Genomic DNA, 19444 nt, shown 5'->3' with positions numbered 1-19444 from the left:
TAAGTGGGCAATCTTTTTTTTTTTTATCAATGTTCGAGTCCATCCTGAGATAACTGACCTACAAGGATTGTTGCTCGAGACTGTGGTGAAATGACTATACCAAGTGTGGAATGACTAAAGATGATATCATCTTGATTCTTGCTCTGTCTAGATATGGTAGGCCTAGGGGCCCTAGACGACCCTACCAAAGGATAATGTCTTGGGAGAGTAGGGATACAAAAGGTAATGTGGTAGGGCGTTATGTGGTAGAGAAGTTGCACACGAAGTTCTTTTGGAAGAGAGAGGAAAGAAAAAGTTGGCCTGCCTTCTTTCAACCCTTCACTGCACACGCACTGCGAGGGTAGGGTACAACGCAATGCTTGCGTTGGCTGTCACAGTAAACGTTCCATAGATGACAAAAGAAGAAAAAAATTTACTGCCATTTACACTGTAAAAATCCCCAAGTCCCAAGTACGGCCTTTACCCTTTTATACTGCAGTCTCTCTCTCTCTCAAACAAAAAATTTACTGTCATTTACACTGTAAAAATCCCCAAGTACGGCCTTTTCCCTTTCATACTGCAGTCAGTCAGTCTCTCTCTCTCTCTAAAACAAAAAATTTACTGTCATTTACACTGTAAAAATCCCCAAGTCCCAAGTACGGCCTTTTCCCTTTCATACTGCAGTCTCTCTCTGTCTCACAAATATTCGTGGTAAAAACGGGCTAAATTTGGAGTTCATGCACCCTTACAAGTGTTGCACATGAACTCACTTGGAGCTCATTCTCTGAACTTTGTTAAAATAAAAATGGTACTTGTATTATCAATTTGGTATAGTTATTCTTAATAAAAAAAATAGACGGGTTATTTTGCATTTTGGGTGTACAATAATTATCATTTTAGGTGTATCTAGTAGGTACTTGCCTTCTCCATGAGAAAATGTTGCTCAACATCTTCAATTGAGAATTTAGCGTTTTCATTAGGTGATTCATTACCAAAAAAAATTTGTGAGTGTTCCTATTTAATACGAATGTAGAGATATACTTATGTTTCACTGCTTCAAAAAAAAATAGATGGTATTATTTTGACAAAAGTTGAATATCTTATTATGAAGTTTTTTATGAGAGAACAGCCTAACCCCACATTTTGCTAATAAAAAAAAAACAGATGGTATTATTTTGACAAAAGTTGAATATCTTATTATGAAGTTTTTTATGAGAGAACAGCCTGACCCCACATTTTGCTAATCAAAAAATAGAAGAGGTTTTATGAGAGAGAGAGAAGGGGTGATGATGAAGGAAGAAAATAAAAACAAGAACCCCCATGTGGCTAGGCAAATAGCAAAGCGTACAAAATTAACAGTTTGGCTTTTGTATTTTCACTTGGAAATACACGTGATCTGTGACTCAACAATATGGCACCTTGATACCTCCCAACCTTGACAATGTTCACCCATGTTACATTCTGCCTCGATCACTTAAAAAACCAAGCTCCAAAACCCTAGAAATCTCAACTTGCTATAAAAACGGCTAAAAATTTAATAAGTAAAGCCAGAATCCATGGCACTGTAGAATTTGAAACTCCCGAGGCACCTAAAGAGATCTAACGCTTAAAATAATTCCAGCAGGAACATTGGATTTCTAGAAAAAATGACGCTCAAATTCACAAGGCTCATATGAGGATGCCATGATGCAAAAAAAAGGAAAACAAAATTATCTTCCCCATGCACCATAATAACTCCTCCATGTTCATCGATCTAAATAATGCATTCAACCATTTAAACAATTTCATTCAAATAAACAATTAATTAAATCTGACAGCCCGCATTGTAAACTCGCAGAAAAGCCACAGCTATTGCTTCCCCTCATAGTCTAGTGGGCAAGGAATCTCATCTCAAGCTAGCATGGAGAGAAAGAGAGATAGAGCGAGCACAAAGAATTCAAAAGATGAAAAAATAACAGTTCCCATCATCAAAATGGACCTCAATCTCCAAAATCACTGCAGTATATTGAATCTCCAATGTAGCATCGATGACCAACATGACCATTTCCATAAGAGATACAAACCACCCAACATAAAGGAAGGTATAGAATTTGATTCCACATAAAAGGAAAAAAAACAATAAATATTAGTGTATCTATCTATCTCAAAGCTAAGAAAAAGGTACAAAAAAAATCCCGACTCAAAATTTGAATCTAATATGGATAGATAGATGTCATGTATATGTACAACAGTCTCTCTCTTTATAGATCTCCAGATCTCTCTTCTTCTTCCTTCTTTTTGATTGCTTAGAACTTTGTTGGTAATATCTATTTCCCTGGACGGATGAGATTGGTTGGTTATCGTCACGAGGGAAGATGGAAGGTGATCAGGTGGCGGAGGGTTTCAACTTTCAAGCATCTCCATAGTCACGCCAGCAGATGAGCATGGTGACGCAGCGGCGCATGATGTAGAACCTCGCCCGCTGTTCCTTAACCAGATGAGCACACCTGCTTGTGAAGGAAGAGCGCCTAGCAGAAGAGGATGAGTGATTCCTCAGGAAGGATGAGTCTGTGCTGCTGCTCCTGCAGGAGCCCTTCTTGGAGAGCTTCCACTTCTCATCAAGATAGAACCGGGCGGTGGCCATGGGAGAAAGACTAGCTACGCTGGTTGACATACGAAGAGAGAGAAGCTATATAGCAAGAGGGTTGCACTCTCTGTCTCTCTCTCTTGTGGGCTGGGGTGATTTTGCCTGTGATGAGATCTAGTTGAGATTTGGGGTTAGGGTATTTATAGAGAGAGAGAGAGAGAGTTCAGATGGGTGGTTTTGCAAATCCAAGACTAGTTTTAGGGTTCTTTTAAAGTGCTGAGTTTTTAAAATTTATTTTAAAAAACAGTGCTGTTCCCACAGTTCCCAATAATAACGCCAACCTTGTGTAATTAATGTTTTCGTTTTTTAGTAAAGTATCCTTCTAATTACTAAATTAAAAGCACTAAATATTTATGTACAGAGAGAAAGGAAAGCTGCAGTAAAAAGTGAGTAGGAGGATTAATTCTAAACTGGCAGTGGAAAACCTGCAGAAAGAGAGAGAGAGAGAGAGAGAGAGAGAGAGAGAGGAAAGCTGCAGTGAAAATTAAGTGGGAGGATTAATTCTAATTGACAGTGAAAAAACTGCAGAAATCAAGATGGGTCCCACCACTGCAATTGCGGAATCCCAGCTTGAACTTGGAAAAAAATGCCTGTTTTTTCTTCCACGAGTAGTCAATATAGTCAAGGACAGAAAGGGACCTCTCATCCGGACAGAAAAGATCCCAGTCAAATCTGTTGCTAGTCAACAGCTTCATCCATTAAGTGGTATCATCATTAAGATGTTGACGTTATGATGCCATATTTTTTATATTTTACTTGTAGAATGACTAGAACCACAATGGCAAGGACACTGGAATCATCTATTAAAATCAATGGTCATTGTTGTCACTGTAGTTTGACTGTGCTCCTCCTATTATAATGAGAAATTTAGAACTCATGTAGATAAAATCATTATTGGTACATATGGTATGCAGCTCTTGAAATGATATGAACAAGGGTAATGGGTCGCATGATGTTATGTCCTTTTCCAAGGGCATTTCATTCATATCTTAGAGCACTTTTTTGAATTTAGGGCACCTTCAGTAGGGCCCATGTCCTACACCTTGTTCTCATACATTTACTCTTTTTAACATGCTAAAATGCTAAGAGTGCATACAATAAGTTGATTTCTTGTTGCACATCTGGGGAGAAACAGATTAAAAAAAAAAATTATTTTGAAAGAAATTAAATGAAAAGTTAAATTTTATTTTGCATATGCTTTGCTCCAAAAGCATGCCAATTCAACATTGTGAGAGTTGGCAACAACTTGACCACCCCACCCCCAACATGTGCAAAAAATGGAGCTAAAAGATGAGACTAGGGGTGTCAACTGTGTGGTTTATCCGGACCCGACCCGTATCAAATCCTATAGGGTCCAGGTAGGGTGATAAATAAGAAGGCTCGTGTTCGAAGTTCGAACACAAAGGTCTGATTAATACATGGATCCATGTATAGTTTGTGAAATTTTATACCAAACCCAATCTCGACATGAGTTCCGATTAAGACCCATAATTTTTCAATGTAAAAATGATAAAAAATAGTATTTTATCGGGTATGGCCCGGGTCTGATTCACGTAGTTTTGATCAGGTCTGAGTATGGTTTCTCTTATGATGGGTCCAATTAGACCAAGATATGGACCCAATACCATACCCAAAAATCATGATTGGTTTCGCCTAGGTCCGAACCAAACCCGACCCGTTGACACCCCTAGATGAAACATTTGACCAACAAGTCTGAGTCGTGGTCCACAAGGGCTTCACAAACCTGACCGGCTTCACAAACCTGACCAAGTGAAGTAGCAAAACAAGTGTGCAACTTCAAAGATGCCAAGAGTTAATTTGATATTCGCCCAACTAGGTGAAGGAGCAAAAAAAGTGTTTCAAGTTAAATAGGGATGGCAGTGGACTGGGGTGGGTGCGGGGGACAAGGTCTCAACCCCCGCTCCATCTTTGCACGGATTTGGATTTTAACCTCCATCTCCATTTTATGTCCTTCATCCCCGATTCAAATGGGACAAGGTGTGGTGGGGCCGTTTCTCCTTGGTCCATTGCCATCCTTACAAGGATTGGGGATGGGATGGGGCAGGGCGAGGAATGGGGCAGGGTGGGGGAAAAACATAAGTCCATCCCCGCATGGGTTTTGATTTTAACTTTCATCCCCGATCCAAATGGGGTGAGGCAGGGCTGGGCCCGTTTTCCCCCGGTCCACTGTTATCCCTAAAGTTGAAGGATGTCTAGAGTTTGATAGTCAGGAGTGGGGTGTCTTACAACAAAACTGAAGCAGCAGACTCCTTGTTAGTTTTAATTGGGGTTGGTAAACGAGCTGAATGAGTTGAGCCTAGCCTGTTCAGGCTAGGCTCATTTTATCATTTAAGTCAGCTCAAACTAGGCTCATCTGCAACACAAACTGAACACAACACGAACAAGTGCCATTCTCTCCCAAATTCCATCACTTGAACCTGGGTTTTCCTTGGTTAAAAAAAGTAAGGTCATCAAAAAGTCACTTGAGCAGTGATATAGTCACTAGAATAGAACCCGTGTCAATCAGAACGTGACACGTGTTAAAACCATTAAAATAATAATATTATTTTTTTAAATTTGTATGTATTTTCTACATTTATTAAAAAATACCACTGCATCTTTGTGTTGAGAATCAATATAGCACAAACAATCTGACTCGTTGCACGTGCATAAGGTCATCATGGACTCCTTTGTCTTTGCTCATGGTGTGTACTATTCCACCTGATCATCGTATAGAAAAATGGCAGCCTTGCCTCTTTTTATCATTTGCTTTTGCATTGTAGAATCGTACCATGCAACACTTATAGCTACTGCTTCAATTGCTACACTAATATGTGGTACAATAGGTTCTTTGCTTTTCCAAGTACATGAAAAAGCTAATTTGATAAGCATAGCCAGGCAAAAAGATACTGAGCAACCTATCCCAACACATATTTACCACTGTTCTGTGAGTTAGCTGCTTGTGTGTCATATGGTCTCCACTGTTGAACTCTCATGTCAGACACTGCTCAAAACCCAGCTTCTGGGTCTAACTGATCCAGTCACATGGTACTCCTAAGTCCTAACTAAGGTTGGGCATGGGCTGCAAGACATAGTTGGCAAACTTGATGAGTCAACTCATGATTTTGGCAGAGTTACCACTGAAGTGGTTACCCATGTGGTCAGCGGGGTCCTGTGTCAAGCCGAAGGTCTAGGATCGAATCCCACTGGCGCATGGGAGCTGCAGTTGCTTTAGGGATGGCAGTGGGGCAGGGCGGGGCGGGGGACAAGGTCTCCACCCCCGGCCCACCTCAAGATTTTATCCTCCACCCCGCCTTCATCCCCGTTTCATGTCCTCCATCCCCGGTTCAAACGGCGATGAGGCGGGGCGGGGCGAGGATATTGCGGGGAAAAGTGGTCGGGGCGGGGTGGGGAAAAGTGCACGTCCATCCCCGCCTTCATCCCCATTTCATACCCTTCATCCCCGGTCCAAACGGAGCGAGGCAGGGCAGGGCCCCGCTTTCCCCTGGTCCACTGCCATCCCCAAGTTGCTTTATCACGTTTGGGTCGCGTAAGGTTGGGTGGTTGTCTTCAACACAGAGTTTTACCTCCCCCAGAGGTGGGCCTATTAAGTGACCCGGTTCTCAATGAGGTTTTCCTTTGCTATAAAAAAAAAAACTCATGATTTGGCAGAGTTGCCTCGTATTGGCAGCTAATCGATTCACGAAATTTTATCTAATTCTTTAATCTAATGATTTTACCCCCATCTGCCATCTCTCTCTCTCTCTCTCTCTCTCTATATATATATATATATATATATATATATATATATATATATATATATATATATATATATTTCATACCCTCCACTTTGATGCATGTTTGGGCTTAGATTTCAAATTGTTGGGTAGGGGTAGGCTAGGTTAGGTAAAGTTAAGGTGAAGTAGGCTAACTTGGGTAGAGGGTTTGGGTTTTTAGCAAGCTTAGGAAGAAAAATCAGAACTCCCAAACGGTATCATAGAAAAATCTTAAATTTTAAGGAATGATTCTAGACACCGTGGACTAAGTTCTGATCAAATTTAAAGGTCAGAGAACTCTGAACCTGGGAGATACAATTTTTGAAAGTGGCAGGTAAATTCAGGGTTGAAAAAAACAGAATGGGTTTGAGACTGATAAACCCGAATTGTAAAATCAAGTTATTTGTACAAAGAGCTCAATAAATCATGAAATTCAGAAGGTTGGTTAAGGACACCCTAAGGAACACTGAGTTCAAATTTCAAACTCTTATCCCTCATGATTAGGGCTAGGTGAATTTTAGAAATCTAGAATCTTTTCAAGGTTCTATAGAAACTAGGTGGGCTGAATTGAGTTTGAGAAGGTTGTAACTTATGTTTGAGTCAAGGGAATGATTTGGCTGACTTACTTGGTTTAGGCTGACTCATAGGCAATTCTTCTATAGTGGCTAGGTTGGATGTTCCAGGGTTCAGCTTGGAGATGTTTAGACCATCACCGACTCAACTTGACCATGCTAGTTTGAATGGACCTTAGTAGCAGTCTAAGTCCACTTAGTGAACTAGACCTACTAGAGGTCAGCATAACAAGATTAGAGAGTGAGACGAGCCGTTGAGAGAGAAAAGTTTTAGAGAGAGTGTAGAATGCGATTCAATTAATTCATTTGATGATTTTTAAAGGAGAATAACAATGCCTATACGTAGGCTAAGGGGGCTTCATAAAACCTTACACAATTCCAAAACAAACTTTAAATGCAAATCCTAATTCTAGATAAAACCTAAATGGACTAAAGCTAAATCTAGTTAAGTGTTATTTGACTAGTCTATTTCTCGACCCTCCAAAAATAAACCAGTCCTTGGTCTTCCTTCTCCTTCTTAGAACCTTCATAAACCGAGCTAAGCACATCCTTCCACTAAACTCCAAAAATAAGGGAGGATGCTTCACAGAGGGGTCTAACCAGGATCCTTCTCTATTCTTAGCATTCCAATTTTAAGGCCTACAGAAATAGAGTGCTCTACTTTTAAGTTTACCATAAATAGACCTAGGCTAAATGTAGTTTCTCTTCTTTTAGGATCTCCAAAAATAGTCTTCAGCCAAGAATAGGTTCTCCACAAAAAAAGGGTTCTCTACATAAAATAAGAAAAGATGTCTCCGAGGATAGGTCCCACAAGCTAGCTGTTATGGATCGAATGGGTTTTGGATTCAGGTCAAATCAGTTTGCATTATCCCATCTCCTTGAGATTTGCCTAGCCCACTAGGCACGAGTTAGATACGATGTCTTCGACGGTGTAATGCCCCTGATTTCTAATGCAACTTTTCAATAAAGTATTTTTAAAAGATAATTTTCAATGAAATTGCTCGTGTAAATCATGCATCAAATTATAAAAATCAGCTACTAGTGGTAAAGTCCAGGTCAAACTCAGGGAACGGGTTTAATCACTTTTGTACCCCACACAAGATGAACTTTATTACCTTTCAAGAAAATAAAAAAAAAAGAATAACTAACTAACTAACTAATTATAAGAGTTACCCTCTGTAGAGGGCTTAACAAAAAATAAAATGGCCTTATTACAACCCAATTAATAAAATGACCCTCTCACCCTAAAAAAAATGAAAATAAAGAAAAGTAAAAATCTGCAGGGCTTCTTTTTCTCGTGTTCTAACTTTTTTTTCGTAAAACATGTACAACCTTTCTTGCTATTGCGCCTTTATCTTCAATGTGAGCCCTCCTGCAAAAGGAAAAGAAACACCAAATAAGGAAAACAACTGAGACAATTTTCTCATGGAAAAGGGTTAGTTAAAAAGAAGCAGTTAGCTAAACACAAGCTCACAACTTAACTATGACTCCTTGCACTACCAGTTAACTATTCAGACATTGAAACAAGTTAATTAACTAATTTCCAAACACAGAGCTAAAGTAAATCTAATATACTATTACTACCAGAAAATCAAAACTACTCTGCCTAATTAATAGAGTCGTCTGGGACTAATCAACCAACCAAGAAATAATCGTAAAAAAAACTCAAAATTAGCCTAATGTATGTTGCAACCACTACACAGATCTGTGAATAACCTAGCCAGCGTTAATGACACCTACAGAAATAGAGTGCTCTACTTTTAAGTTTACCATAAATAAACCTAGGCTAAATGTAGCTTCTCTTCTTTTAGGATCTCCAAAAATAGTCCTAAGCCAAGAATAGGTTCTCCACAAAAAAAGGGTTCTCTACATAAAATAAGGAAAGATGTCTCCGAGGATAGGTCCCACAAGCTAGCTGTTATGGATCGAATGGGTTTTGGATTCAGGTCAAATCAGTTTGCATTATCCCATCTCCTTGAGATTTGCCTAGCCCACTAGGCACGAGTTAGATATGATGTCTTCAATGGTGTAATGCCCCTGATTTCTAATGCAACTTTTCAATAAACTATTTTTAAAAGATAATTTTCAATGAAATTGCTCTTGTAAATCATGCATCAAATTATAAAAATCAGCTACTAGTGGTAAAGTCCAGGTTAAACTCAGGGAACGGGTTTAATCACTTTTGTACCCCACACAAGATGAACTTTATTACCTTTCAAGAAACTAAAAAAAAAAGAATAACTAACTAACTAACTAATTATAAGAGTTACCCTCTGCAGAGGGCTTAACAAAAAATAAAATGGCCTTATTACAACCCAATTAATAAAATGACCCTCTCACCCTAAAAAAAATGAAAATAAAGAAAAGTAAAAATCTGCAGGGCTTCTTTTTCTTGTTTTCTAACTTTTTTTTTTCGTAAAACGTGTACAACCTTTCTTGCTATTGCGCCTTTTATCTTCAATGTGAGCCCTCCTGCAAAAGGAAAATAAACACCAAATAAGGAAAAAAACTGAGACAATTTTCTCATGGAGAAGGGTTATTTAAAAAAAAGCAGTTAGCTGAAAACAAGCTCACAACTTAACTATGACTCCTTGCACTACCAATTAACTATCCAGACATTGAAACAAGTTAATTAACTAATTTTCAAACACAGAGCTAAAGTAAATCTAATATACTATTACTACCAGAAAATCAAAACTACTCTGCCTAATTAATAGAGTCATCTGGGACTAATCAACCAACCAAGAAATAATCGTAAAAAATAACTCAAAATTAGCCTAATGTATGTTGCAACCACTACACAGAACTGTGAATAACCTAGCCAGCGTTAATCACACTAAGCCATGTGATTCATGCTGCTAGTGATGCCCCAGTTGAACATATTAACCAAGATCGTGATCTGACACTTACTATGGGCTTGATACAACAAACATATACAAGATTAATCTAAAAAAAATATTCCATATGCTCAGCAAGTCACACTTGTCAACGCAATTCCTGAGTCTTGCAAATCAGAGTTATCAACAAAACATGACCAAGCCAATTTACGCTGAATAAGGCAGATCAGAAAACAATCGGCTTCTCCAACACACAGATGTGTGAATCAACCTTGACTTGGGTTGATTACAGATGGTCTGAACACAACTATTGTTCTGGTCTCTGTTGCGGTGGTTCCAAATTGGACCCACACAACTCGGCAGTCCAGTCCCAACGCAAAACTGAAGATCAGTCTGTTGCACCCTAATGAGTAGTCAGACCAGAATAAGTTTGGTCTTCCGTGTGAGGTGTAGACTGAATAAAAACTACAAATCGGGGCTAGCGACTTGATCCAATGAGGTCAATCTTGGTGGGTAGCAGATCTAGTTTGTAGTGATTGACATATCAGAAAAGAGAATCTATAGAGAATATGCAGTGGCTTGGCAGATCAGACCAAGGACAGGCTGCGTTGGACAACTCTGGGCTAACTGCATGGATCAGTTGGTTCTAGTCGACAGAGCAGGTTCTCTTTTAAAAGAAGGCAAAATTCTTTTTTTTTTGTATTTTTAGTATAAAAATAAGCTCTAACTATATGCTGTGATAAACCAAATAAAACCTTACGCACGTGCAAAGAACTGATGGAACAACTATATCAAACTAAGATGCAAATAAATAAAAAAACTATACGCATTCAGAGAAAAAAAACTATTCTAAACGCAGAAATGTAAAGAGAAGAGGGAGAAGAGACATAACTGTTGGTCCATCTCTGATGGAGGGATTAAGAAGAAGAGTGCGACCTTTTCGCTTGTCACGCTACGCCTTCCCGACGAAAGGAAACAAAGATGCCGATGACAAAGGGACTAGAAGAAAGAGGAGAAAGAGGAAGAAGGTAGAAGAGAGGGGGTAAAGGAAAACAGACATAGAGAGAGAGAGAGGAGAGAGAGAGAGGGGGCATGGGCTTCAAGGTTGGAAAAGCCCCCCCTCCCCTTTCTCCAATAATGTTATTTATAATACATGATTAGAGTTAATCCGATTTTTTTTAGAAAATATTTTAAAAAGAATCCAAAAGTTTTTACAAATTTTAAAATACACCATTTTTAAAAAATTATTTTCTAAAAACTTATTCAATTTTGTTAAAACTCAAAAAGGACACTAATTTGCCTAATTTACTTTTTGATTGAAATCAATAAAACCACTAATAAACAAGCATTATTAACTGCTTTTCACACGTAATCATGCACATAAACGCATAAAGACTATGCATAAAATTGTGCATGATCAAATTTCTCCATGCCTATCGTTTGCTAGTCCTTGAGCAAACAGACCCGAACAAAACAAACATAAACTTAACTTACTTTCGTAGGAATCACAGTTGTATTTAACATATGCAACAAGCTCTTTAAACCCCTGGGTTACCCTAGTGGACGAGTACGGTCTCGTGAGGGTTTGCAGTGATGCTACACACAAACATCTCTATCATATATCCATAAGATTCAAATTAAAAAAGTATTAGGCAACTAAGGAGTTTGTTTTCATAAATACTTTATGCCACTACACTTTCAAAACATAATTAGAGTCTTTTACATGTCACCAAAGAATAAAACTTTTTCGTTTACTTTTCTAAGAAAAATCATAATCATCTATGTTTAATTCTCGAAAAATCGAATACACACATGTCATTGCTTATTTCTCCTCACTTATATGTTTTCTGCACAGATTTCTCAATAATTATTTTTATGCAGTAAACTTTATCTTTATGCTCTTGATTTTCTTTCTTTTTCTTTTTCTTTTTCTTTTTCAATATTTTTATTTTTTGATACTTTTTCTTTCTTTTTGTTGAACACTATATCAAATTTCTAGTTTTTGTGACTCATGTAACGAGCTTTGGGTCAGTGACTCCCTGGTCAGACGACCTTAGGGCACCAGATACAAAGTATCCCTCAGACTTAATTGCTTAAGTCACTAGACCTTCAATTTTTTTAGTTTTACGTATAACTTGCTTCTTGTCATATGCAATGTCAATATCTTTTAGGCTCTCTATAAAGTCCATGTAACGGGTTTTGGGGCCAGTGGCTCTCAAACCAAATGGTTTTAGGGCACCAGGTGTAAACACCCTTCAGGTTCTACTTACTCGAACCAAATAGGCCACATATATTAACTTAGACAAAGAAGTGATTTCCTTTGTTATCCTTTTCGACATGAGAATTAAACACTTCAACTTATGTTTGAACCCAACTACTAAGTAATACGAATACATCAAACAATTAAACATATGCTCTTTTTTACTTTTTGGGCTCTTATTTTTAGTGTTGTTCATTTGTTTAGTTTTTTAAAAATAAATCATACATATTCATACTTGTGATTCAAAATAAACTCTAACATGCATCTACCATCTTTTCTTTGAAATCCATATAAGTGACCACATTTTTCTATATTAGTGTCAGATTTTTTTTTGTGGGGCTTAAAAATTCTCTAAAAACATTTGATTATGTACAACATTCATATAAGGTCAAACGCATTCCTTAAAAGCCTATTTTTTTTAGTTTTTATCAGTGTACAAATACACATACAAAAAAAATTTGGGTGTGCAAACTACATGCTCCCCCATGCTTAAATGATAGTGCCCTCAGTGGCACTCCCTATGCTTACATGAAACTAGATGAATGGACACTATAAAATAAAAGACATGCAAAGGAATGAATAGAAGTCACCTGATCTGTGCAGAGATTCCAACCTGTCTCACTGCTGGCAACTCATAATAATATATAAAAATGCAATGCATACATGATCTATAATTCATGCTCATGAATGAAAACCAAAGAAATAAACAATCGGCTACCAGTAAAAACAAAGAAAGAACCAAGAATCTAATGCTAATGGTGCAACATACAAACACTGCACACTGCCTTACACGTCAATAAGATCAATGACCTCGATGTCCTGACTAGTCACAACATCAGACATGTAGGGCTTCAGCCGTTGCCCATTGACCTTAAAGGTCCCGCTCGTATGAAGATCTAAAATATCAACAACGCCATGCGAGAATACCTCTTGTACTATGAACGGGCCATCCCATCTAGACTTAAGCTTCCTTGGAAAGAGATAAAGTCGCAAATTGAAAAGCCAAATCTTTTGACCAAGCTCAAACTGTTTTTGCAAAATATACTAGTCATGAAAATGCTTAGTTCAAGCCTTGTAGATTTTGGTGCTCTCATATGCATCGTTTTACAACTCATCAAGCTCACTCAACTGCAACTTGCACTCTACGTCAGCTTAGGCTATATCATAATTAAACTTCTTAATTGCCCAATACACCCTATACTTTAACTCATTAGAGAGATGTCATAGCTTCCCAAAAACCAACCAGTAAGGAGACATGTCAATCAAAGTCTTGAAAGCAGTCCTGTATGCCCATAATGCATTTTCTAGGCGTTGAGACCAGTTCTTTCAGTTTGGCCAGACTATCTTTTCAAGAATCCGTTTGATTTTCCTGTTGGAGACCTCAACCTAGTCACTCATCTGTAGATGATATGACGTAACAATTCGATGATATATAGAGTACTTCCTAAGTAAGAAAGCAACATGCACATTCTTGAAGTGCTTACCTCCATCGCTAATCATAGCTCTTGGGACACCAAACCTACTAAAGATATTGTGCTTGATAAATCGAAGCACCTCTTTGTGATAATTGGTTTGTGTGGCCACAACCTCGACCCATTTGGACACATAATCGACCTCCACTAAAATATAGACATAACAAAATGAAAACAGAAAGTGACCCATAAAATCGATATCCCAAACATCAAAAATCTCTACGACAAGAATGAGAAGAAGGGGACATCATATCACGCTTAAAAATACTCCTTGTTTGCTGACAGCGTAAGCATCTCCTACAAAAATCATGATTCTCTCTGCAGTGTCAGCCACCAAAATCCAAACTGGAAGACCTTCACAATGGTCTTCCGACTAGAAAAGTGGCCTCTATAAGCCATGGAAGAACAAAACTCTAGAATGGACGCAAACTCCTTCTTGGGGACGCACCTTCGAATCATCTAGTCGAGACATAATCGAAACAACTTTGGATCCTACCAAAAATAATGTTTCACCTACGCCATAAAACGATCTCTATTATTCTTGTTCCAATGCACAAGGAACTTTTCAATCACCAAGTTGTTGATGATGTCCGCAAACCAGGGCAGACATTAACATGAAGAAGCTACCCATCTAGAAAAGAATCATCAATCTGTCCCTGATCAGTGTATGTCTCTACAGTCAGTCAGAACATATGATCTGCTACAAGGTTCTCACATTCACTTTTATCTCGAATCTCAAGATCAAATTCTTATAGCAGAAGGATCCACAAAATGAGGCACGATTTGGTATCCTTTTTACTCATCAAATACCACAAAGTGGCATGATCTGAGTAAACGATAACCTTGGAGCCCAACAAATACGAAAAAAACTTCTCTAGAACAAATACTACAACTAGTAGTTCATTCTCAGTGGTCGCATAATTTTTCTGAGCATCAGAGAGGATCCTACTAGCGTAATAGATAACATGAGACCTCCATTCGATCTTCTGGCCAAGAATAGATCCGACCGCAAAATTAGTGCGTCACACATGAATTCGAAAGGTACTGATCAATTAGAAGATCAAAAAATAGGGATTGTAGTCAGGGCCTCCTTCAGAGATAAGAATTTCTTCAGACAGGCATCATCGAAACAGAACGACTGATCCTTCAAGAGCAGGTTATAAAGCGGTATAAAAATTTTGCTAAAATCTTTAATGAACCGCCTATAGAAACTTGCATGCCCTAAGAATGATCGTAGCTACCGAATTGAGGTCGGTGGAGATAATTTAGCAATGGACTTCACTTTGGCCTCATCGACCTCAATCCCTTTCTCGGACACAATATGTTCAAGAACAATCCCCTGTTAAACCATAAAATGACTCTTCTTTCAGCTAAGCACAAGATTTGTCCCTATACATTATTTTAATACTCTCACTAACTTTTAGAGACAATCATTAAACAAAAAACCATACACCGAAAAGTCATCCATAAATATCTTAAGGACATCATCAACCATGTGAGCGAAAATCGCCATCATGCACCGCTGAAATATTGTCGGGGGATTGAAGAGCCCGAACAACATTCTCATAAACGCAAGGTGCTATATGGGCAAGTGAACGTCATTTTCTCCTGGTCCTCGAGGTAAATGACCACCTGATTATATCCTGATTAACCATCCAGAAAACATAAATAATGTTGGCCTGTGAGTCTCGCTAAAGTATGATCAATGAACGACAACGAGAAGTGGTCCTTCTACGTTTCATTGTTCAACTTTCGATAATCAATACATACTTGCCACCCCATGATAGTCCTCATGAGTATGCTCTCTCCTTTATCATTGACGGTAACGGTGAGCTTAGATTTCTTGGGGACAATCTCGATTGGGCTCACCTACTGACTATCGAAAATGGGATAGATGATCCCTGCATCAAGCTACTTGACTACCTCCTTGTTTACCACCTCCTTCATATGGGGATTTAAGAAAGAAAAAGTTCATTGCTTAGGAATAAGTATTAAGAAAACCTGTGCAAAAAACATGAGCGAGGATAGGTAAATAATGACATGTATATATTTGATTTTCTTAGAATAAAGCATAAATGATTATGATATTTAGAAAAGTAAAAGAAAATGTTTTACTCTGTGGTGACATGTAAAAGACTCTAATTATGTTTTGAAAGTGTAATGTCATGAAATATTTGTGAGAACAAAATACTTAGTTGTCTAATGCTTCTTGAATTGAAATCTTTATGCATACATGACAGAGATGTTTGTGGGTAGCATCACTGCAAACCCTCACGAGACCTTACTCGTCCACTAGGGTAACATAAGGGTTTAAAGGGCTTGTTACATACGCTAAATACAACCGTGATTTTTACAAAAGTGAGTTAGGTTTTTGTTCTTTTTAGTTAGTTTGTTTTTGTTAGGCCAGTTTGCACGAGGACTAGCAAACGATAAGCATGGGAGAATTCGATCATGCATAATTTTTATGCATAACTTCATACATTTTCATGCATGATCATGTGTGATAATTACTTAAAAGTGCTTGTTTGCAAAGATTTTCATTTAATTTCATCAAATGGTAATTTGAACAAATTCAGCCTCTTTTGAGTAGTTTTGCAAAAACTAATTAAGTTTTTAGAATTTTTTTTAGAAAGAGTAGTCTTAAAATATCAGAAAATTTTATGGACTCTTTTTGAAAAAAATCTTCTAAAAAACTAATTAGACCTAAACTTCTATTATAAAAAGAAATTTTTAGAGAAGGGTAGTCATTTTTCTCCTCTCTCTCTCTTCTCTCCTCTCTTCCTACCGGTTCCTCCTGCATTTCTTCTTCTCTTCTACCTTCTTCACCATTTTCTTCTCTTTTCTAGCCCCTATCTTTGATGGTGTTCTCATATCCTTTCGTCAGGGAGGCGTGCACCACAAGTGAAAAGGCCATCTTCTTCTCAACCCTTCCATCAGAAGCGAAACGTGAGGTTTGCTTCTTCTCCTCCGTCTCTTTTTTTGTTTTGACATTTAGATTAGATTTAATTTGTTTCATTGCATACAACTTACTTCATGTTAGGCATTTTTGTTGCATGTAGAATAGCGTACAATTTATTTTAGAAATATACTATTTTGTAGATTCGCTTTGTTCTTTCATACATCGTTTCATATTAGTCTGCAACCATTGTTAATCTCTAGCGTATTTGTGTAATGAGTTATGCGACATCACAATCTGATTTGTATGAGTTTCATATCAGACCTGATTGCGAGTCATAGAGCTGGCCAGATTGTACTCAATAGCCGTGGGGTGGATCTAAGCAAATTTTAACAAGATCTGAATCGATCCGTGTGGTTCATCGGTTCAGATCTTGTTCACGCTGCTGCGAGTAATCACATTCTAGCTCGTGTTTTGCTAGAAATAATATGCGTGAATCTATGACATCAAGTGGTTTATGCGTGTCCATTGCAGATCACGATTCAACAAGATTTTTTTTAGTGGAGAAATCTTGATTCGATCAAATTGAGTGCACGCTCAATACGTGATTTGATTCATGCAGGTCTACATTTTTAATACTTTACAAAAAAATCTGCTAGTGAACCGCATGAATTAGATCGTGAAATGATGATCGTCCAAGCATGCAGAGTCTTAACATTGCTGCATCGTTGAGTAGAATGTTTCTAATATGATCTTCAAACTTGAAGTCATAATTCAATGACAAGGTTGGACTAAGAGCCATGTGCATGGACACTAGCTTGGCTCCTTGCATATCAAGCTTTTTAAACAAGTCATAGATGAAGCTGTGACTTATGTCCAACTCGTCAAAATTTGTAAGACCATCCTCCCCTGAGTTCGGGTTCTAACATTGGTATTAGAGCAAGTTAATCTCAAGACCTCAAAAATGCTTTCTCAACAAGAAGGACCTTTGGCAACAAGGGCCCAAGCCCTTCACGGCTCTGCACAACAAATCAAGCCATAATTGATAATGATCTATATCAACTGCGATGATCTGCACCCCAAGATTTCTCTTCTGATCATCCCATGTAGATCACATTGGCATCAAGTTCTTCCATTCTTTTACTTTTAATTTTTTTTGGATTGTTAAAATCCGACCACTGGTGACCCCGACCCGACTTCTGAAAGTCTGGCCAAATTCCTGCTTGTTCTTGGAAAGTATTAGTACAGGCTTGCATCCAAGTTTAGTTTTTGAAAAAAATTTCTGGTGGTTTGACATCCTTAAAAATCCCTAAAAAGTCACTCTAGTTAGCTTATTTGTCCTAAAACCGAACTCAATTTATAGATGAAAAATTAAATTTTGATTTGTAGATATCGTTGTTTTACTGAAACCTGTCAGATCCAACAACTGGATCCCGTTGACTTAATATTTTTCTCCTTCTTCGTTATTCCTTTCTCTGAGTGATCTCCTTCTTAGTCAATCTTGTAAAGTATATATATATATATATATATATATATATATATATTATCCTAACTATTTTCTTAATGAAGTTTATTTAGAGATTTTTTATGCCTTATTCTTGGTTCGTGTTCTTGTTCTTGTTCTCTGAGAGAACATATTTCTCTCTCCCTTCTTTTCCATGCTCGTCATTGACTCAGAGAGAATCCCTTTTTTCCCTTCTTTCACATCGACCCCCATTCAGCTCTAGCTTCTCTATATAGCTGACCAGAAGAGACAACTCTCTCTCCCCAATGTTGCATGCCCTTCCTGCTCATGATGCATGCCTCTCTCTCGAGTCATACCTCACGTTCAGCTCTTTGAAATCTATATGATCGTCCTCCTCTGGGTTCAGGTCCTAACAGATTTGCTACAAAAACTATAAATGAGGGGCAGGGGTTACCCCATTCTAGTACATGAAGTTTGAGATCTAGCCATACCTATACTGTGCCAAAATCTCTACACAATTAGATCAAACATTCTAGCCTAAATAAGCCTACTTAGTCTAGCCTAAGACCTAGACCTCCTATTTCACCCTACCTTCAGAGTTTGCACCTAGCCGGAGTGCTACTCGAGCTGCACTATGTTTGTCATATCGTAGGAAGGGGTTACCTAAGCCCGGTGTGAGATTTTATTTTTCTACACATTTATTTTATTATAAATATATGAAATTTTCTTATGAATGTCATATTTATCATGTCTTTTGTGTTTTTTTGAGCATTGGTGGTGATTCACATCATCAACCTTACTTTTTTAGTATGTGTACCTACAAGCTGAAACCCGTGTTAAAGATTTCTAGCTCTTAGTGCGGCTGATCCCTGCTCAACGAAAGAGGAAAGACACAAAACTTGAAGTGCAGACCCCACAAACTCTTAAATTCGGATCCAATTTGGATTCAAATTGAAAAAAAATATTTAATTTTTTTTTATTCTTTTGAAAATTTGGGACCCACACATGATCAACTATTCACATAGCTGGATGCCCCCAATCCGTTTATGCCATAAATGAACTTTTTCTCCAACCAAAGTCGACTTGTCTTGCCATGCCAATTGGACCCCATAAAGTCCACCCTCACTTGGACCTTGCATAAGTACTTTCCATGTGCACCGATCCTTCACAAGACAACAAATTGGGTAAAACTCAAATATTGCACCATTATCCTCAATACGCTTCTAAACATATAGAAAATTCCTAGACATGAGGCACATGCATGATATTATGTATTTACAATTTATTTTCAATAATAAATATAGATGAGTTGACAAGAAGTGATGCAAACCACTGGGCATCTGGAAGATAATTGAGGGAAAAGTCATATAAAAAATTGAAGAGGATGTAGCTGAGTTGGTGGCAATGAACTCACACTGATTAATACCAACCCAGATGTGCTCTGATACGATAAAAAATATACACACAGTGGTTCGCTCTGCACAGACCTACACCCACGAGAATAACTCACTCACTCAATGATGTGAGGAGATGTGAGCTTATTTATTTATAACTTTGTTAC

At 37.9% G+C, this 19444-nt stretch overlaps 1 pseudogene; it reads right to left on the bottom strand.

Moving 5' to 3' along the window:
• Positions 1 to 2368: 2368 nt before the first annotated feature.
• LOC149828244 (small polypeptide DEVIL 11 pseudogene) lies at positions 2369 to 2602 on the bottom strand (annotated as a pseudogene).
• Positions 2603 to 19444: the final 16842 nt, after the last annotated feature.

The sequence above is a fragment of the Nuphar pumila genome, chromosome 9, assembly GCF_984573655.1.
Source record: "Nuphar pumila chromosome 9, dmNupPumi1.hap1.1, whole genome shotgun sequence".
Classification (NCBI taxonomy): domain Eukaryota; kingdom Viridiplantae; phylum Streptophyta; class Magnoliopsida; order Nymphaeales; family Nymphaeaceae; genus Nuphar; species Nuphar pumila.
This window is presented reverse-complemented; position numbering and strand designations above follow the sequence as displayed.